Source organism: Lactuca saligna, chromosome 3 (assembly GCF_052625555.1).
Source record: "Lactuca saligna cultivar CGN05327 chromosome 3, ASM5262555v1, whole genome shotgun sequence".
NCBI classification, from domain to species: domain Eukaryota; kingdom Viridiplantae; phylum Streptophyta; class Magnoliopsida; order Asterales; family Asteraceae; genus Lactuca; species Lactuca saligna.
In genome coordinates, this window is record NC_136419.1 from 115734035 (window position 1) to 115757103 (window position 23069).

Genomic DNA, 23069 nt, shown 5'->3' on the forward strand with positions numbered 1-23069 from the left:
TGTGCAATTCAACAAGTAGTCGAACAAGCATATGAGTTTAAGTTTATCTATTCCTTCTATAACTAGAAGCGATATCTGGGCCCCTCGATGATTTTGTGTTGACCCATGTACCGAGCCCTGTCAGAACTAAATTGACGTGTTCATTTAAGTTCTTTGTCAAACAAATCAGAAATCGGGAAATAACTACCAGACAATAAGCAAGACATTGTTCCATGTGTTTGTCCGGATGATATCATGAGAACCGAGGATTATATGATCACTTATCTAAAATGGCGCTTCATTGTTCAACAGAGATTTCGAGAGCTACGATTGCTGGTTGGTTCCTGAAGTAATATAGGCAAATACAGTTATTAGAATTATCCAAGTGGGAGTCTATTGGATAAGGTGTCTAAGTCCATAACTTATTTGGTATATACTTGACTCGACCCGGCATGGTCCATTTGGGTTGCACTTCACCCAAACGATTTATGGATAATATTATGAGAATTGTATACTTATGTTTTATTAATATATTATAAGTTATAATATATTAATATAAAGTCGTGTTATTTAATTAAGTTTTAATCTTAAGTTAATTATGAATTGATTTAGTGATTAAAAGGAAGACTAATTAAATCATGGGCTATTATATTTATATGGTCTGGGCTAACACTCATTTGGGAATGGGCTTAGCTTATATGGAAGTCCATGGATAATCCATGGAGTTTTTAACCCATGGATCCTTGGAACAGGAAAAGGGATGGGTTATTAGGGTTTACCCTAATCATCTACACTATATAAACAAGCATATGTTGCATGAATTGACCCCCTAGTGTGTGTGTGAGAAGTGGTGGTCGATTTCTAGTGCAAAGTATACACTTCCATAAGGTTTTCGAAGTTTGTGGTGATTTGTGATTTCCATTTGAGGCATTCACATTATTGGTGCTTGGCTCTCAAACTCCAAGGAATCAACACTCATCTAAAGGTATGTAATTCATCTAGTTCTTTTGTGTTTAAAAGTTCCCCATGCCATGCTAGATAAGTTATAAACCTTGGAAAAAAAATTTTGTATGTATTTTAGACAAAAATAGATCCAAGGTGTGTTAGGGTTGCATGTACACTTAGGAAGTGTCAGAATGCTTAAAACCCAACAAGCAGGTGCCATCATGTATCGTAAACTGGTGGTTGTGTGATTCATATGGGTGGACTTGGTAGTCTTTTGATTGAGACTCTTAGGTGTCAGATCGTTAGTTTTCTTGGCATATTTTGGTGTTAGTGGATTGTGGGAGTCAGGAGACTCAATGAACAGCTAGTTTGGATCGTAAAGGCAGTTAAAGGTTGTTGGGAGTAATAGTTGTGTATCAGAAGTCTCTTACAAAGTCTTTGCATTATGAACCCCATTTTCTTGTAGGCTACTTATCAGGACGTTGGTTGCCAATGTAGCATATTGGTTACGGAATCTTGAGTCGTGAATTTCATTGTGAATGTTTCGAGTGATTTGTCAGGTGGAGGTACACTTGATCTGATAAGGGATTAGGATGCAACGTAATCATTCTTGGATTGACCATCCATATGCTCGTAGGATCAATGTGTTGGTGATGACTTGTCAGGAGGTCACGTACGTATTTAAGGTTGTTGGGCAATTTCTGGAATTTAGAATTTGGTGAAATTCTCGACTAGGATGTTTTGAGTATTCTTTCTGCATGGTTGGGTGGTGTTCGTATACAATGGACTGGGGTAGGTGAGATTGTTGGATGATTACCAGCCCAAGGGTATGGTTTCTATAGTCTAGGCTAATAGGTTCCGGTTTTGAGGAATATATTATCAGATTTGGGTTTGTATTCGTAGTTCTGAGAGTTCCTAGTTTGAGTGGTTCTCTCTAGAAGTCGGGTCATGAAGTTAAGGAGAGAAGGAAATTTTATGGTCGAGCACTTTCAAGTTATTGGGTTGTTGATTTATAGTTATGGGTTCCCATGTTGTCTCTCAAGTTTGATTATAATATGCCTTGGTGTCGAGATGGTTAGAGAGAGCTTATGCAAAATGTTGAATTTGCTTCAAGGATCTCGACCAAGATGCATTTCAAGAACAAAATCTAATTAAAGAAGGGAGAGTGGTTGTAACATCCAGTTACGAGAAGTTCTTATTTATGGATTTTGGACAACAAATGGATCAAGTGAAGGCCTTCAACTTCTAGGAGTATGGTTTAGACCCCTTTGGATGTGGATAATATTTCTTATGTGCTCCAAGATCTTAGTTTGTGTTTTGGAGTCAAAGGAAAAATGGGAAAACAATGTTCCGTGCTTCTTGCACAAATTAAGGATTTTAGTTCGAGATGTTTTTAGTCATGAGTAATTAGATAGGATTATGAGGCTCTTCAATACGTTTTCGTGCACATTAAGAACGACGAAAACAGAGTTGATACGAAGAAGTTATGGTTGTTTGAATTTAAGCCAGAAAGGGAAGTCTGGCAGTACGTTGGGCATCCATTAAGTAGTACGTTGGGCATACTAGGCTAATGGGATGCATTTGTAGGGTGTTATGATAGGCATAAATTTAGGTACGTTCGGTATACTGTCGCAGTATTAAAACCCTAATTTCATAGTTTTGATCGCTATTTAAGCTCTCTAAACCCTTGGGGTCTTTCATATGATGAGCCTCCTATTGGGTTTCAAGCACTATAACACTCTATAGTGCACATGAAACCCTAGATGCATTGGATATAAGATTTCTCTAATTATACATGCAATTTCATTTTCCAAAGCAAAAACACTAACTAGCATACAATTTGAGATATACAACATAAAAACCAAGTTAAATGAATACCTCTTAGTGTAGCTTGTAGTTCTTGGCCTTCAAAATCTTTAGCACCTCAAACGTGATGCCTCTAATATGTCACAAACACAAAATGAAATATGAGGGTTATGAGAAGAGGCTAGATGGCACTAGAATCGGTTATGGCTCTTCCTAAATATGCATGGGCCGATTTTAGTGACCATATTGTTCCTTTTATAGTGTGGCAAAGTCTAGGGTTTCATCCATGCAAACCCTAATTCACCATGACCCTTCATATTTCTTAGGTTACGTGGGTTAAACATTTGTAGACTATCATATAGGTTTAGCCTACTGCCCACCTTAATCAACCATTGGTCATTAGCCCAACTATAAGTATTGCTGATTTACTAAATCAGTCCCCATAATTTTAATCAGTATCTTTTGGTCACTAAATTAATTCCAAATTAAAATTTGATCAAAACTAGTTAAATCATACGATTTATCAATTAATATATTATACTTATAATATAATAATAAATCACAAATAACCTCTTCCTCAAAAGACCATCGTATCAAATTGCTCCGGTGAAAGCAACCCAAAAGGACCATGCTACTATCGGGTCAAGTACATTCCATTATACTTATGGGCTTAGATACCTAATCCAACAGTATCCCACTTGGATAAGTCTAATAACTATAACTGCCAATGCAACTTGATAATCCGATTATCAATCGTAGCTCTCAAAAGCTATTACCGAACTCTGATTTAGTCAATGACGCATCCTTTAGATAAGGGATCATATAATCCTCTATTCTACAAGATATCGTGTGGACAAAGACATGGAATAAAGTCATACTCACTGTCCAACATTTTGTTTCCGATTCGTTTGGCATAGAACTTAATTCATCACATCAATTGAGTCCTGACCGAGCCCAGACATAAGAAAAAACAAAATCATCGAAGGGCCCAAGATATCGCTGTTAATCCTCTTAGGATAAAAGGAACAGATAAACTTTGACTTATACTCTTGTACTAACTACTTGTTAAATCATACACAACAATAAGTATTATAAAATCAAGTTACTGATGTGTTTTCATACCATCAATGCACAACCAACTCGTGGTCAACAACACATATATCGTGGTTTGAAGACTATATGATATTACCGTCTCACAATCACTCGTGATAAATTCCATGAAGTGATTCATGTGACCGTGGGTTTAATCCAATACTCAAATCTTATTTCAAGAGCACTCATGAATGTTGTAGCATACTTTTGCTATGTCTAACACCTAAGACAATCTACAACTAATTCATGACAGTCTAGCCTCATAACCTACTACCAATGTATGATCGATTGTGGATAGTTTGAATAATCTTATTATTCCGGAAGTCAAAACATGAAAAAGTGAAACAATAATAAATAATTGACACAAGATAGTAACTTTACTTATAAATAAAACTCCTTGTATTCAATCATCAAATTTCAATTACATTTTAGTTATTACAAGTTTCTAAATATTTATCTAATCACTAAAACTAATATCGTCCTTTAGCCCAATGCTCCTTGCATGTTGAAAGTGCTTAACCCTACTTAGTCCCTTCGTAAGCGGATCTGCTGGGTTATCCTCAGACGGTACCCTCTTTACCACAATGAGTCATTCTTTTACTCGATGGCTTATGAAGCGGTATCTTCTGTCGATATGCATTGATCTTCCATGATCTCTTGGTTCCTTGGTTAAGGCGATCACTCCTTCATTATCACAAAAAATATCCACATGTTCTTTTATGGATCGTACAACTCCAAGGTCTCCGATGAAGTTTTTCAACCATATCGCCTCCTTCGATGCTTCTCTCGCTTCTATGTACTCTGATTCTCATGTTGAATCAGCTACAATCTCTTGGATGGAACTTTTCCATGTAACTGCTCCTCTATTTAGGGTAAACACACAACCCGACTAAGAGTGGTAATTATCTCTATCGGTCTGAAAACTGGCGTCACAATACCCTACCACTCTCAAGTCATCACTCCCACCAAGAGTAAGGACCCAGACCTTTTCTTTACTGTAGTCCAGTGAGCTCTACCAGGGTTGCATTGATATCAACTAACCATGCTCAAAGCATAAGCCACATCAAGGTGAGTACACGTCATAGTGTACATGATTGAACTGACAGCGGAGGCATGTGGCACTTGACTCATATCCACTATTTTTCATCAGTTCTCGGACTCTGAGCCTTGCTCAGTTAGGTATTGTTCTGGATAGGTAAGTCACCTTTCTTGGAATTCTCCATGTTGAAACGTTTAAACACCTTGTCCAAGTAGGTACTTTGACAAAGTCCTATTCGTCTTTTACTCCTGTTTCTCAATATCCTTATCCCTAGAATTTAAGCAGCTTTCCCAAGGTCCTTCATAGCAAAACACTTCCCTGGCTAGGAGTTAACCTCCTGCAAGGTTGGGATGTCATTTCCTATGATCAGTATGTCATTGACATAAAATACCAGAAAGCTAACTATACTCCAACTAGCTTTGACATATACACAGGACTCATCCTCGCTTCTTGAAAATCCAAACTCTTTGACTTTCTCATCAAAACAAAGATTCCATCTGTGAGATGCTTGTTTCAACCCATAGATGGATTAATGAAGCTTACACACTCTATTAGAGTATTTGCATAGACAAAACCCTCTGGCTGACACATGTAAACATCTTCAGCCAACTTTCCATTAAGGAAAGCGATGTTACCATCCATTTTGCATATTTCATAAACATGAAATGTAGCTATGGCTAGCATAACCCTTGAAGATTTATCTCCGGTACTGGTGAGAAGGTCTCATCATAGTTAACTCCATGAGTTAAAGTAAATCCCTTCGCAACCAGTCACTCCTTATATGTGTGTACTTTCCCATCCATGTTGGTCTTCTTCTTGAAGATCCATTTACACTCGACCGTCTTACGACCTGGTACATTATCAACCTAGTTCTAAACTTGATTGTCATACATGGACTGAATCTCGCAGCCCATAGCCTCTTTCCATTTTGCAGACTCAGGGCCTATCATGGCTTCCTTGTAGTTGTTAGGTTCATCCATATTTATCCATCACTAAGAAACTTATCACCTTCAGCTATTGTATGAAAACCATATAACACCGATGGAACAATAACTCTATTGGAATGTCTAAGAGGTACGGATTCGTCAATTGGTTCAATAGGAGTTTCCTCCTCGGGTTGAGTGATAGTGTTTGAGGTGACTTCAGCATTTAACTCTTGAAACTACTAAATGTCAATTTTCCGCCTGTTGTCCTCTTGTAATAGGAGTAATCTTTCTCGGAAAACCCCTTGCCTCGCAAGGAAGACAACATTGTCACTCGGTTTATAGAAGAGATACCCAAAGGACTTATGTGGGTAGCCGATGAAAATAAATCGCTCACTACAAGGTTCGAGCTTGTCGTGAGTATCTCGTCTTACGAAAGCCTCGCAACCCCAAGCCTTGATATGTGCTAATGAGGGAACCTTGCTTGTCCACATCTTTTGAGTTGTTTTGGTAACCTTCTTAGTAGGGACTAGATTAATGATATGGGCAGTAGTATCTAAGGCATACCCCCAGAATGGGATAAGTAACAAAGCTCGACTCATCATGGAACGAACGATGTCCAACAAGGTTCGATTGCGCCTATCAGCCACACCATTAAGCTGTGGTGTCCTAGGTGGCATCAATTGTGAAACAATTCCACATTACCTTAAGATAGTCATGAAACTCGATACTAAGATACTAACCACCTCGATCGGATCAGAGCATCTTTATCTTTCTAGCCAATTGATTTTTCAGTTCTTGCTTAAACTCTTTGAACTTTTCAAAGGTTCCTGACTTATGCTTGATTAAGTAGTTATTTCCATATCTATTGTAATCATCAGTAAAAGTCACATAGAAGCAATTAGCATCCCTTGTAGTTGATCTGAAGGGTCCACACACATCAGTGTGTATAAGATCCAACATGCCTTCACCCCTTTCACAAGTACTAGTGAAGAGTGACTTTGTCATCTTTCCAAGCAAATAAGATTTGCAAGTGTCATCCAACTTTAAGTCAAATGACTCCAAGACTCCATCCTTTTGGAGTTGGGTTATGTGATTATTGTTGACATGTCCAAGATGACAAAGCCACAAGCATGCATTTTCCAAACCATTGGACGAATCAATATTCAACACATTATTTCCTAAGTTATTTATAACCATCACAGTTTCATATATAACATTACAAGGAAATGCTTTAAAATAAACTACACTTTTATAGAAAGCATTAATAGAACCAATTTCATTATCAAATGAAAATCTAAGACCTTGTTTATACAAAACGTGAAAAGAAATAATATTTCTCACCATCTCCCACAAGTAACAGCAATTATTCAACTCTAAATTTAACCCACTATTAAACAATAAAGAATAAACTCCAATCCTGATGACATGCGAAACTTTCCTATTCCCCATGATTAAGTTTATCTTCTCGTGCTCCACATCCCTACTTCCTCTTCGTCCCAGTAAAGGTGGGCTTTATCTTCCCAACCTTAATGTCCTGCAAGTATTTGGGGCAGCTTCATTTCCAGTGCCCTTTTTCATGATAATGGAAGCACTCTGTTTCCTTAGTATTGGTATAAGGTTTAGCAAGACCACCTTTGGTTCCACTAGAAGAGGATCCATCATGGTGTTGGATTAATGTCTAAGTCCATAACTATAATTGGTAACACTTGACCCGACCCGGCATGGTCCATTTGGGTTGCATGGCATCATGCACTTGGATAGACTATAATGAGAGAAATAAGACACTTATGGTTATTAATATATTATAAGTTCTAGTATATTAATAATAAGAATAATAAGATTATTTAATTAGTATTGATCAAGAATTAATCTAGGATTAATTAAGTGATCAAAAGAAGACTAATTAAATATATGGGTTGATTGTGTAAATCATTCATTCTTATATATGTGGGCTTGTGATCCAAGATTCCTTATGTTGGACTAAGTCCATGGGGTGACCCATGGATACTCCATGGAGGTTAAAATCCATGGAGCATAAGGAATGGGTAAAGTCATGAGTTACATGGTGTAACCCTAATAGCCACCATATAAAAGAAACCCATGGCTCAAGAAATCGTGACTAACACTATGTGTATGTATGAGGGCTACACGATTTCATGAAGTGTTCTAATTTCTCTCTAAGTTATTCCAAGTGCTTATGGTGTTGTGTGAACCATTTGAGGTGTCATACTTGGGGCACTAGGCACTCAAGCTTCATGAAGACAAGCACCATCAAAGAGGTATGTATTCTATCTTGTTATATTCATTATTTTGTATGCTAGATTAGGATAATACCTTGGATGTTCATATTTGCATGTATAATAGAGAAAACATAGTTCCAAGGTATTTAGGGTTTCATGTACACTTAGGAGTGTTAGAATGCTCATAACCCAACAGTGGTATCAGAGCCTAGGCTTGTTTTCTTGTTATACCTGCAATAGAAGCTGAAAAATCGAGTTTTGATGCTGTCAGCCCAGCTGACTCGCCGAGTCCATGAAGGGACTCGACGAGTCCAAGGCAAAATGCATCCAACTCGCCGACTTGTGTTCATGCACTCGACGAGTTGGACCCCAGACAGCATATCTTCGAGGTTTTTGGCTAGAAATGGACTAGGAACATTACCCTAAGTTGTTTTGAACTTATAAAGTTGTTTTTAAATGTGGTAATGTTCATGCTAATCCATTTTCAAGATAATTGTCAATAGATTCATGTTTTGTATTAGTTTAAAGGTTAGACTAATTACATGAAAAAGTTTGATTTGAATTATCTTGTTCTTATGAGTTGCTTAGATTAATAGAAAAGTTGAGTGAAAAAGTTGTTTTCAATCCAAATTAATCTAAGAGTTGAGTATAAAATGTGTTTGTGTAACTTATCCTTAAGTTACATGAAGAGTCACATTAAAGACTCATAAAACTCATAAAGTTGGCAAAGGTTACAAAAGATGAAGAGTCTTGTCCTTAAGTTATGGAGGTTCAAGAGTCACTTCATTAATAAATAAATAAATAAAATATGTAACCTTAATTAATTCCATAAGTTATAAAATAAAGAAAAGATTAATTCTTTATTAGTTTAAAGTCTTCCATAATTTGTCCACAAGTTATGGAACTTGAAGAGTTTTTGGATTAAAACTACTTTAAATACATAAGTTATGGAATTAATTAGTTTTGAATAGTTTCAAAACTTGCCCTCAAGTTTTGGAATTTGTAAAGTTTTCTCTTATGAATACTTTAATTCCAAGTTAGCCCTTAGATTTTTAAAAGTTAAAATTCAACCCTTATACTTTATAATATTATAAGTTAATAATATTTATATGTATAAGAATAAAGTCGGTCTTACCGCTAGTACGTCTCATTCACGAAGCCGGTCTATAAGGTGGGTATAAGGTTGTTGCCTATAAAATGGCAACTTAATGGGTGTCCACTCTCACCCACCGCTTGCTTGACTGGTGGAGGGTCGTTAGCCGAACGGGTTTGACATGACTATAATTCTCCCTTCATTAAAAGTATTAATGATAAATACTAAGTAACTAAGCTCTTAATAATTCCCAATCTTAGTTACTTAGAAAAATGTGAATAAGGTGCTAATCCATGAAATTACACTTTGCACTTTGTTTAAGTCGGTTAGTGGAGCGTGTGTGGTTAACCGGCACACTAACTCGTATTTAACAAGGTAGGCAAAGGGTAACTTAATGTTTATCATAGTATCGATGGAGCGTGTGTGGTTAACCGGCACATCGATTGAGGGGTAAACACTTAAGGGTACCAAGTAATTTACATGGTTACTTCACACCTTGTTTTGTGATCCTCGGCATCCCAGTCACAAAACCTGAAGGGCACACCCGAGATTGAAACATGCCATTGAACAGTTCAATGAATCTCAAAAGATCTAGGAGTTTCAAATCCAATTAAAACCTAATAATACATTTCGTTTATCTTGGTGGAAATTGGTAAATCGTCATTCACCTACCTTCAAATTGTTTTATAGCTTGGATTACGGCATACCTCTTCTAAGTTATAAAATAGTTTGTTGGGTCCTAGCCTTAATATTTTCATATTGGGTGTCATATTAAGGACTCAAAGATCAACTATCTTGAATATCTCCCATAACATGTCTGGATTAGACATTTATGATCTTCCCAAATCTCTTGAAATAAGCTTTCCTAAATGAAGATGATGTCCCATGGATATCATACTTCTCTCTCCTCTTCCGATTATTCTCCCTAACCCACAAGTTCTTTAAAAGTTTAAAGTCACTCGATCCCTATTGGCAAGGAAAAGTCTAGGTGTGATCACATCTTGGAGATGTAGTCACATATTGACAAGCCGGGAGAGTTGGGTGTCAAAGTCTTGAGAAAGTTGGTGGTTCAATCACTCTCTAAGTCACATAGTGAGTTCCTTTGGGACACCTATGAAATAGACTATGACAAGACCCTTAATGATCTTATCTATTGTTAAGATCAACTTCCTGAAACTTTATGGACATTGACAATGGTGACACTGGAAATACAGAAAAAGCATTCTCTTCCCAATGGAAAGGGATCGGCCATAGTCAACTCGGTTGAACAAATGGTAAAGAGAAAAGCTAAGTCTGTAATAGTCCTGTGTACCATTATTAAAGGGTCCATATGTTTATATTGCCAAAGTAAGGGTCATTATTTACGAAGCTGCCAAATTTACCTAAGGATGTTAAAGTCAATAAGGTTGACTCTACTTCAGGTAAAAGTCCACTACTCTAACTCTGTTAAGTTTCTATTCTGAGATTCCTTATACATGATGTGACTGGGTCACATGGTGATGTTTTAAGAATCAAAGAAAAGTAAAGGAACTTAAAGAAAGAATATGTTGAATCTGATCGCATAGATGGATTTCTATCGCGTAGTTTGAAAATCGGATTCTTGAGCTACTTCTTAGGAGTTATGAGATATTGCTAAGGAATAGATAACAACAAGTTTCATATGGATTGTAAGGATAAGTTTTTCCGCATAGTTTTAAAATAAAAGGAAAAATTTTGATTTTATTTTAAAATATCCTTACAATGGCATTTGATGAAAAAATTGTTGCTTATATGATTCCATTAATAGCAAGAGTGGAAGTATGAAATTGATTCCTTCATTTAAGGTAATGTGTAAATTTACCAAATAAGGAAAGATTCTCATCACCCAAGTCTCAATTGGACTGGAACTTGGAATCATGCGAGTTGTATAGCATGATGAATGAGAACTTTCAAGTATTGGAAAAATTAAGACTAATTACTTATTCACATGGATGTGTGAGTCAAGTAATGGACTAAGGGATCGAGTACATAGTCATGTGCACTGATTAAGTCCACCACAAAAGATGTAAGGCTATTCGTCATAGTTTACTAAAGCTCAGTAAATATGATTATACTTACAAGCTTAAGTGTAACTCTGAGACATTGGAAAAGGTTTCAATGCATAGCAGAGCGGATAAGAAGAATCAAATTAGGCAGAAGGATAAAAGTTTCTCAAATCTGAAAAGATGGGAGAGTACTTTAGTATCAGCTTTGTGATCACCTTAATGATTAAGAAACCATATCAAAATTTATTCTCTAAGGAAGTCTTAGTGCATTCTTATAACTAAGAAGAAGGGATCTTGAATTGTTGAAATGGTTAAATCAAGAAGATGAGTCATACTTCGTTCCAATACAAGTCTTAGAGTCATACTCCAAGATTGTAATTTGAGTGACATGTCTTAAAGAAGGTTTAAAACACTTGACAAATGTAAGAGTAAAAGTTTTCTACTCTTGTACATTTGAAATTGGTAAGTTGTGATGTTTTGGATAAAACAAAGACCAACTAAGGCCAATTGTGTGAAGTGTTTGTCTTGATTAGAATCCGCACTATCTCTTGGATGTTTGACAAGGGAGTCTTATAGGTCAAGAGGACAGTGGGAGTCTTAAAAGTCTTGAAATTCTCAAGAACTAATCAAGAATGAAACCTAAAGTTCTTCACTAGCACACGACTTGAGGTTTATAACCTATCGTGTTGACATATTATGTGCCCATTCTAGTTAAAGTTGGCTTTGCATATGAGTTCTTAGAGTTCTCAATGTGTTGCACAACAACTTGGAAGCAATGGTAGGCCCTTGAGCTGCCAGGTGGCAAGAAATTAAGATTGAGTTCAATCCATATGGTTTTGGATTTGTCATTTTCCTTGTCTTGTGATTATGGCTTTGACAAATTCATATGGGTAGGAACTCATACACCAATAAATCTAAGTGTCATAAGGTTTCTCTCTGATTCATGAAAATGATGGTGAGGAAACACTTCCACTAAGTAGATTTTAGCTAGATAGCAATTGTGATATTTGCATTCTCAAAGTCGTTAGTGGAGCGTGTGTGGTTTACCGGCACACTAACTTGGACTTGTGAGAAATGGCAAAGGTCAAAACGATCAAGACTATGATTACGGCATCCCTTTTCATAGTTCTTAAAATTGTTTTGACACACCCATGAGCTTTCTAAGGGAAGGTGTATGTTTTTGATAAAGTCTTATCAAAACAATCTAGTATCAGAAATCTGAACTTTGGTAAGAAAGTCAATAAAGTATTGATTTCTAGAAGTCGAGCTTCCTGAGTATATGTCAAAGCTAGTGGGAGCATAAGTGTTATGCTAATAATCATCATGTTAGTGGGAGCATGATAATTACGATAAGTATTGCAAGCTAGCAATGTTAATTATAGAATTCAATTGGGAAAAAGTTGTATTGCTATAATTAAGGGAGAGGAAATTATACTTCATCTCAAATCTATAAGCTTAGATCGTGAGGTTTTAATCATTTAGTCAAGGATATATATGAATTTCATGTTGGAATGGCTCAACATAAGGAAATTCTGTATATGGGTCCATTATTTGCGTTCTTAAATTCGATTATGATTACGGCATCCCTTTTCATAATCTGAATTATGAGAACTTGGCAAATTGAAATGGAAATGTTATAGCAAAAGACTGGTTTAGTCTTTATGTGAGACATCATGAATCGTGTCCCATATGCTTCGGATATAGGATCGATTACATGTGCTATATTCATCCTTTCTAAAATTTTCCAAATGTCTAGGGCATTAAGAAGGGAAAAGGTTTAGAACTGGATATGACTAAAAAGATTAAACAATTGTCGAGGACAATCTAAGGCTTACCAAAGATTGGTTGCTCAAGGACAGTTGGAAGTGTAGTGATAATTCTGGAAGGACCATATTGACATAATCTGTAAGGAGGCAACTCTTGTTCAGAAGTGATAGTCAAAATGGAATCTGGAAATGTTTCAAAGTTAGAATTTTCAATCTGTGTAAGATTAAGGAAACTTAATGCAAGAAGGATGGTTCCAAGGACTTGATCTTCTTTGGAATGCTCTGTAATGATTGTTGTTAAGTCTTTCTGACTTTGTGCATAATCATTACAAGAGGATCGATGCATATAAGTTTAGAATCTAACAGATTTCAGTAAATGACATGAATTTGGAATTCTTGCATTTGCAGTAAGGATTTGGGAGTGTGAAAAGAGAATCATTGAAGTTATGTTCAATTGATCTAGTTCACAAGGTAAAGATCATAGACAAACATAGTATGCATACTTGGTGTATGGCATGACTATTGTTTAGAAAACATAGTGTGCATGCTTGGAGCATGGGACAACTATTGTTTCAAATTCAAGAATAATGTTGATAGTTGAAACAGTATACATGAATAATGTGTAATCATATGGTGATAAATAAAAGGTGTTTTATTTATATTCATAAGTTCTGAGACCATATTGGATTCAATTATTCTTGTGTTTCATTTTGCATGTTTTGACTTCCCGAATAAACTAGGTTATTCTTCCGGAATGACTAAGTTATTCAAACCATCCACAGTCGGTCATATGTTGGAAGTAGATATGAATTAAGACTGTCATGGGTTGGCTTGTAGAGGTCTAAGGTGTTGGACAAATGGCTACAACACTCATGAGTGCTCATAAGTTCTGAGTATTGGATTCAACCCGCGCTCATTGGAATTACTTCATGGATTTTATCACGAGTGATCATGAGACGATAATATCTTATATTCTTCAAACCTAGAGATATGAGTTGTTACTATGAGTTGGTTGTACATTGATTGCACGAAACTGCATTTGGTAACTCGGTGCTATAAAACATGTCTTTGTGTATGATTCAACAAGTAGTAGAACAAGCCATATGAGTCGAAGTTTATCCATTCCTTTTACCATCGGGATAAAAGCGATATTTGTGGGCCCCTCGATGATTTGATGATGACAAATGGAAGTGCTCGGCCGGGCCAGGACTGATTTGATTTGTTCAATTAGTCAGTCGTCATAAATCGGAAATCGGGAAACAACTAATGGACAGAGAGAATGATTATAATCCATGTCTCAGTCCATATGATATCTAGAATGGAGGAATATATGATCCCTTATCTAATGGACAAGTCATTGACAAGATCAGAGTTCATCTACAAGGTCAGAGTTCGACAGAAGCTTTTGAGAGCTACGATTGCCAGTTGGTTCCTGAAGTCATACGCAATAATAGTTTTAGACTTATCCAAGTGGGAGACTGTTGGATTAATGTCTAAGTCCATAACTATAATTGGTAAGACTTGACCCGACCCGGCATGGTCCATTTGGGTTGCATGGCATCATGCACTTGGATAGACTATAATGAGAGAAATAAGACACTTATGGTTATTAATATATTATAAGTTCTAGTATATTAATAATAAGAATAATAAGATTATTTAATTAGTATTGATCAAGAATTAATCTAGGATTAATTAAGTGATCAAAAGAAGACTAATTAAATATATGGGTTGATTGTGTAAATCATTCATTCTTATATATGTGGGCTTGTGATCCAAGATTCCTTATGTTGGACTAAGTCCATGGGGTGACCCATGGATACTCCATGGAGGTTAAAATCCATGGAGCATAAGGAATGGGTAAAGTCATGAGTTACATGGTGTAACCCTAATAGCCACCATATAAAAGAAACCCATGGCTCGAGAAATCGTGACTAACACTATGTGTATGTATGAGGGCTACACGATTTCATGAAGTGTTCTAATTTCTCTCTAAGTTATTCCAAGTGCTTATGGTGTTGTGTGAACCATTTGAGGTGTCACACTTGGGGCACTAGGCACTCAAGCTTCATGAAGACAAGCACCATCAAAGAGGTATGTATTCTATCTTGTTATATTCATTATTTTGTATGCTAGATTAGGATAATACCTTGGATGTTCATATTTGCATGTATAATAGAGAAAACATAGATCCAAGGTATTTAGGGTTGCATGTACACTTAGGAGTGTTAGAATGCTCATAACCCAACACATGGGACTTTCCTTTATGGCTCTTAGAAGGATCCTTCCTCTTCTTTCCCTTCCCATGCCCAATTGCCAAGACATGGGAAACAATAGTAGTAGGATTGGGTACAACATACTTTCCTTTCAAATTGGTTTTTGTAGTTCTTAGAAGGCCTTGAAGCTTGCTCATAGTGACTTCCTCCTTGTTCATATGATAAGTCATTATGAGTTGATCATAAAAAACAGGAAGAGAATGTAGGATGATATCAATAGCCAACTTTTCATCGAAGTTCACAGTCAACTTCAGCAAGTGGTCCACAAATCTCTGCATCTTTTGCAAGTGGGCTGTGATGGACTCTCCATCCTTCATTTTGGTTGTGATCATGGATGCAATGATCTCATACCTTTCCTGCCGAGCACTTTGATGGTACCTTTCCATCAAATATTGGTGCATCTTGAAGGGCCAGAAGTTCTCATAGGACTTTTGAAGCTTAGCAGCCACGGTATTAATCATAATACATGACACCTTTGTCGTATCCCTCTCATGAAACCTGTATTCCTCGATTTGCTCAGGTGAAGCAGCTTGTTCATCAATCTCCTTCAGCTCTTTATCGAGGACATACTCTTTATCATCGTAGTGAAGGGCCATACAAAATTTTCTAATCCAATCGTTAAAGTTTGAACCATCAAATATAGTTCTCACAATCAAGTTCATGAGGGAGAATGAGCTAGAAGGGTTGGAGCCTGAAGCATTGTTTAGGATAGACATCTGAAAAGCAAAAAGAACAATTTTTAGATTAGATGAGAATCCTTAATATAACACCTAAATGAAAAAATAAGGCTAGGACCCAACACATTATTCTACAAGTCAGAAGAGGGATGTCGTAATCCAATTGCAAAATATTTGAAGGTAGGTAAATGACGATTTACCGATTTCGACCATGAAAAACGAAATTGATTATTAACTTTTAAATGAAGTTAAATTCCTAGACTCTTTGAGATTCGTTAAAATGTTCAATGGCATGTTTAAATCTCGATTATGCTCTTCAAGTTTGTGACTGGGATACCAAGGATAACAAACAAGGTGTGAATAACCACGAAAATTGATTGGTACTCTTGATGTCACTTATCACCTAATTAATGTGTTGGTTAACCACACACACTCCATTTATTTATAACAAACATCAAGCTACCCTTTGCTACCCTTTTCAGTCCCAAATTAGTGTACCGGTTAACCACACATGCTCCACTAACAACTTGGAATGTGCAAAGTGCAATTTCATGGAATAACACCATTTTCACATTTTTCCTAAAGTAACTAAGATTGGATATTTATAAAAGTTTAGTTACTTTATGATTTCATTATACTTATTAATGACGATTAATGTCCTATCCTACCTGTTCGGCTAACAACCCTCCACCAGTCAAGGAAGCGGTGTGTGAGAGTGGTCACCCATTAAACCACCATTTTATAGGCAGTAAGTTTATACCCTCTTATAAATCGGCTTCGTGAATGAGGCCTACTAACGGTAAGACTGACTTGTCTTATACATATATATATATATATATATATATATATATATATATAAGTATTAACTTTTAATATTATAATAGTATAAGGGTTGAATTTTAAACTATTAAAATTCTAAGGTTTGGAATTAAATGTTTCATAAGTAAGACTTTACAAATTCTAAAACTTGAGGGCAAGTTTTGTAACTCTTCAAAACTTTTGATTTCCATAACTTATGAGTTTTAATGTTCATGAATGAGACGTTTTATATTTAATAACTTGAGGACAAGTTATGAATTTCTCTTCTAGAACAATTAGATCAATTACAACTTATTCAGTTATCAGATAATTTGTTATTTACCAAGTTCATCTACTCTAGCTTATATAGAAAAACAATTCACATCAAATAATACAAATAATTAACTTATTATCTTAAGGTTTGACAATTGTCTATTAATTGGATAAGGACAATCACTACCATATCAGATAAACGTTTTAATGATACAAAACAGTTTGTGGTAATGATCCTAATCCAATTCTAGCCAAGAACTCAAGAAAACTGCTATCTGATGATCCAACTCATCGAGTCTGGCAATGGACTCGTCGAGTTCATCATCTAATTATCTAACTCGCCGAGTCCAAGCATAGGAATCATCAAGTCGGGTAGTCAGAGTCCAGAAATGTGACTTTTTCATCTTTGAAAATAACACAATAACATCAATATAATAGAAAACAATCATAGGCTCTGATACCATTGTTGGGTTTCAAGCACTATAACACTCCTATGGTACACATGCAACCTTTGATTCTTTGGAACTAATTTTTATCTAATTATACATGAAATTTCATTTTCCAAAGCATACATACTAACTAGCATACAATTTGAGATATACAACATAATAACAAAGTAAAATGACTACCTCTTAGCGTAGATTGTAGTTCTTGGCCTTCAAAAGCTTTAGAACCTCAAATGTGATGCCTCTAATTTGTCATAAAAACCAAATGCAAGAGGAGGATTATGAGGAAAGGCTAGATGGCACTAGAATCAGTTATGGTTCTTCCTTAGTACGCATGGGCCGATTTTAATGACCATGGGTTTCCTTTTATATTGTGGCAAAGCCTAGGGCTTCATACATGAAAAGTAATTCAGCATGACCCTTCATATTTCTTAGGTTACACGGGTTACCTTTATGGACTATCATATAGGTTTAGCCCACCCTAATCAACCATGGATCATTGGCCTAACTATAAGTATTGCTAATTTACTAAATCAGTCCCCATAATTTTGATCAGTGACTTTTGATCACTAAATGAATTCCTAATTAACTCTTGATCAAAACTAATTAAATTATATGATTTCTTAATTAATATATTATACATATAATATATCAATACATCACAAATAAGCTCTTTGTAACATCCCAAGTTTAGGAGTGCAAGTTCAGGGTTCAAAGTGAAAATGTGAAAGGGCAACTCGACGAGTCCATGGGTGGACTCGGTGAGTAGGGTCGCGATGTTGGTCGAGTGATAAGTGACCAACTCGGCGAGTCTCAAGGGTGGACTCGGCAAGTTGGTGCTGTGTGGAGAAAACCCTAATCCCGGGGATTTAGCCCTATATAATGAACATAAAACCCTCTCCCCAGCCTCTTTACTCTCCCTTGAAGTCCAGAAACCCTAGCTTTCAGTTGTGAGAGAGTTGGAGAGCATTTAGAGTCTTGGAGGAGGAAATATTATAAGCGAAGTGAAGAACAAGAAGGTTGGAGCAAGGGGCTTTGCAGAGATTTAGCTTATTCTTCAGTTGGAGCTTTCATTTGAGGTAATAATCTGCTGTTTGAGCTTTTCTGCATCTAAATCAATCTATTGTGGGGTTTTTGTGGTATGTATGAGGTCCATTTCAAGTTTTGTGTAAGATCTAAGGTTGCTACCTCAGATCTAGATGATTAATGATCCAGAAAGCCAGAAAGTCTGTGCTTAAGAGTTGTTGGTGAAGTTCTTGTGTCCCAAACCCTAGCCCTAGAGCATATTATGCTTAGATCTCTTTGGATTCACATAAAGTTTGCAACTTTACGTGAGGTATAGCTTGTGGAAGAGTAGATCTGTGGATTGGAACCCCTGCATGGCTTGGAAAGCCTCTGTATGGGTTAAGAGCAAGTGGTACTCGGCGAGTCAGATGGGTGTACTCGGCGAGTTGCTTGAAGATGGGAAGAAACTCAGCGAGTTGGAAGAACAACTCGGCGAGTTGGTTGAAGATAGCCTTGTCGGCGAGTCTGATCTTGAGGTCCTAGCCTTTTCTGGTTAAGTTAAGAATCGGTGAGTCAAGGGATGACTCAGTGAGTTGAGATGGGATTTTTTCGAGTTGAGAAACTCAGCGAGTCGTCGGGTTGACTTGGCAAGTAGAGCCAGTTAGGAGGTTGACTTTGACTTTGACTTTGACCAAGAGTTGACCAGTTGAATTCTAAGGGCATTTTGGTATTTTGTGGTATTTATTTGGTTTAGTCTTTCAGCTTTATCAGGGGTGAATTCGTGTCGGAGATTGGAGCAGCGTGATCTTATCTTTTCAATCAGAAGTTGCAAGCTGAGTTATCCTCACTATATATACAGGGTCTAAGGCACCAAGGCCGGCCCTTTATCTGATTGAGATCCGGGTACCTATTGTTATGTTATTGCTTTGATATGTTTGCATCCTGGTAGTTAGGATGGTATTCGTTAGAATCCTGGTTAAGGTCGGTATCCTGGTATAGAGGGTGATGTTATGCTAGTGACCGGTTAGGTCGGTATCCTACTTAGAGTATGTTATGCTACGTGAGCTGCTAGATCGGTTTGATTGAATATGAATGGTTATGTGATTTATATATTTATGTGCGCATGGTTGTTTGGATTGGAGTTGGGTTGAGCCGGGTCCTGCTTCGTGCTGTAGGCCAAGATACCTAGGGCAGACCAGTTGTTCCGAAGGTCCAGCGAGCGGTCCGGATAGGCTGTAGACCCCATGAAGGCGGACCAGACGTGTCAAGGCTCGGAGGCTGGACCAGGATGACTGAAGGCCCGATGCGGGCGGACCAGTCATACTGTAGACTCAGAGAGTGGATCAGGTGGGTTGAAGGCCCGGTGCGGGCGGACCAACCACACTGCAGACTCGAGGGACATGACTAGACTCGGAGGGTGGACCGGGTGGACTGAAGGCCCGACACGGCGGACCAGTCACACAGTAGACCCGATATACATGGTTGTTCTGTGATTCGTTATGATATAGCATGTTATGTGTATGATATATTATCGTACCCCAAAACCAAGAACGGAGGAAATGTTCTGGGGCGGAGGACGTCATGTACAGTATCACAACAATGAAAAGTAGTAAACAAGCAACAACATCATCCATTGGATTAATAATATAATTTTAATACAAGTGTGTTCTGTCAAATTAAAATAAACACTAACGCATAAATCAAAATGAGAAATGAGTCTTGAGCGAGCTCCATCTTCTCTAAACCTTGCATCGGTACCTGTCTATAGATGACCTGAGGATACAAGTAATTTTGAAAGCGAGTATCAGCATTGGAGCTGGTGAGATCATAAGTATTTTAGTGTCTTAATTTGTATGTAAGAAATTGTTTGTAAATGAACTCTAAGTATAGAAAAATGTAGATGAACTGTAAGTATAAAAATGTATGTAAAACAACTATAAATGTCTGAAAAACCCTAGAAATCCCTATGATTCCTACTTTATATAAAGGTGTCTTCTACCAAGACTTAACTGTTCTAAATGTTCGTTTATTATCAAAGTGTGTAATTTTCGCAAGTGTAACAATCATTATCAAAATATATTTTTTACATTAAATGTTTAAGTAAAATGATCACTATATATATGAAAAGGGGAAATTAATGTAGTACTGTAGTGTTGTATTTGTTGGATAAGGTGTCCAAGTCCATAACTTATTTGGTATATACTTGACCCGACCCAGCATGGTCCATTTGGGTTGCATTTCATCAAAACTATTTATGGATAATTTTATGAGAGTTATACACATATGATTATTAATATATTATAAGTTATAATATATTAATATGAAGTCGTGTTATTTAACTAGTCTTAGTCTTAAATGAATTATGAATTAATTTAGAGATTAAAAGGAAGACTAATTAGATTGTGGGCTATTGGTTTTATATGGTGTGGGCTAACACCCATTTGTTAATGAGCTAGGCTTGTATGGAAGTACATGGATGATCCATGGAGCTTTTAACCCATGGATCCTTGGAAAAGGAAAGATCATGGGTTATTAGGGTTTCACCCTAACCATGCACACTATATAAGCATGCTTATATTGCATGAAATATCCACTAGTGTGTGTGTTTGTGTGTGGCCGAAAATTGTAGTGTGTATACACTCTCTCAAATTTTTCCAAGAGTTTGTGGTGATTTGTGATTCCATTTGAGGCATTCACACTATTGGTGCTTGTCCCTCAAACTCCTTAAGAATCAAACTCATCAAAAAAGTATGTAATCTCATCTAATTCTTTTATGTTTAAAAGTACCCCATGCCATGTTAGATAGGTTATGAACCTTGGAAAATTATTATTTTTCATGTATTTAGACAAACATAGATCCAAGGTTTATTAGGGTTACATGCACACTTAGGAAGTGTTACATTGCTCAAAACCCAACAGTATTATAGGAACTACTGCTGTACTAACTACCTTAAACCGGATTTATATTAAGATATCATGTGATTAATTGCACCATACTATTGACTGGTAACAACAACATACGAATGGTCGTAAAACGGAATGACGTTTGGCACCCGCAGACCTGCAGGTCCGGTTGTAGCTAGCAGCAAGGTGTAGGATAGTCAATCCAATATAGTGATGGGTTTTGAGCATTCTAACACTTCCTAAGTGTACATGCAACCCTAATAACCTTGGATCTATGTTTGTCTAATTTGTCATGCAAAGTTGAATTCCAAGGTTATATTCCTATCTAGCATACATGGGGAACAATTTCAACATAAAGTATAGATAGAATAACTTACCTTGTTGTTGTTTGTGTTCCTTGAAACCTTGTGAGCCTAGCACCCCAAGTGTGATGCCTCAAATTCTTCACACAACACCAAATGCTCTTGGAAGAACTTATGAGAGAATACTCACTTCACAAAATCGGCCAAGCCCTCTATATTCTTAGTGTGTAGCCGATTTGGGAGGAGATCATATTACTTATATAGTGTTGACACATCTAGGGTTAAACCCTAATGTGTCATGACTCTTCATTTCCATGATCCATGGGTTTGTAACTCCCATGGAGCATCCATGGAGCATCCTATGGGTGGAACCCAACTTGATGATCCATGAAGCCTTTTAGCCCACTATACAAGATATGGATGATTTACTTAATCAACCCATATATTTAATTAGTTATCTTTTGATCACTTAATTAATTCTAAATTAATTCTTGATCAAACTAATCAAATAATATTATTAATATATTAGAACTTATAATATATTAATAATCTCCAAGCGTTATTTCTCTCATTTAGTTTATCCAATTGCATGGTGCCATGCAACCCAAATGGACCATGCCGGGTCGGGTCAAGTACATACCAGAAATAGTTATGGACTTAGACACCTTATCCAACAGTCTCCCACTTGGATAAGTCTAGTAACTATTACTGCAAGTATGACTTCAGGAACCGATCGGCAATCGTAGCTCTTTACAAGGTTTCTCGAAACTTGAGAAGATGATGGTACGCCATTTAAGATAAGTGATCATATAATCCTCTGTTCTAGATATCAGTCGGACAAATACATGGAACAATGTCTTACTTATTGTCCAACATTTGTTTCTCGATTTCCGATTTGTTTGACAAAGAACTTTATTGAACACATCAATTTAGTTCTGACCGGGCCCGGTACATAGGTCAAAACAAAATCATCGAGGGGCCCAGATATCAGCTTCTAATCCAAGAAGGAACAGATAAACTTCAACTCATATGTTTGTTCTACTACTCATTGAATTACACATAAGAGCACGATTTTATAACATCGAGTTACCAATGCGTTTTTCGTACAATCAATGCCTAACCAACTTGTAAGTAACAAATCATATCTCTAGGTTTATAGACTTATATGATATTACCGTCTCACGATCACTCGAGATAGAATTCCATGAAGTGATTCCAGTGAGCGTGGGTTGAGTCCAATGCTCAGAACTTATGAGCACTCATGATTGTTGTAGCCTTGTCCCAGACCTCTACAACCAAACATGATAGTCTTGATTCATACCTACTTCCGACATATGACCGACTGTGGAGGTTTGAATAATATGTTATACCAAACAAAATTATTCTGGAAGTCAAAACATGCAAAAGAAATATAGTAAACGATCGACAAGAGATAGCAACACTTTACTCATAAATAAAACACTTTTATTCATCATCAA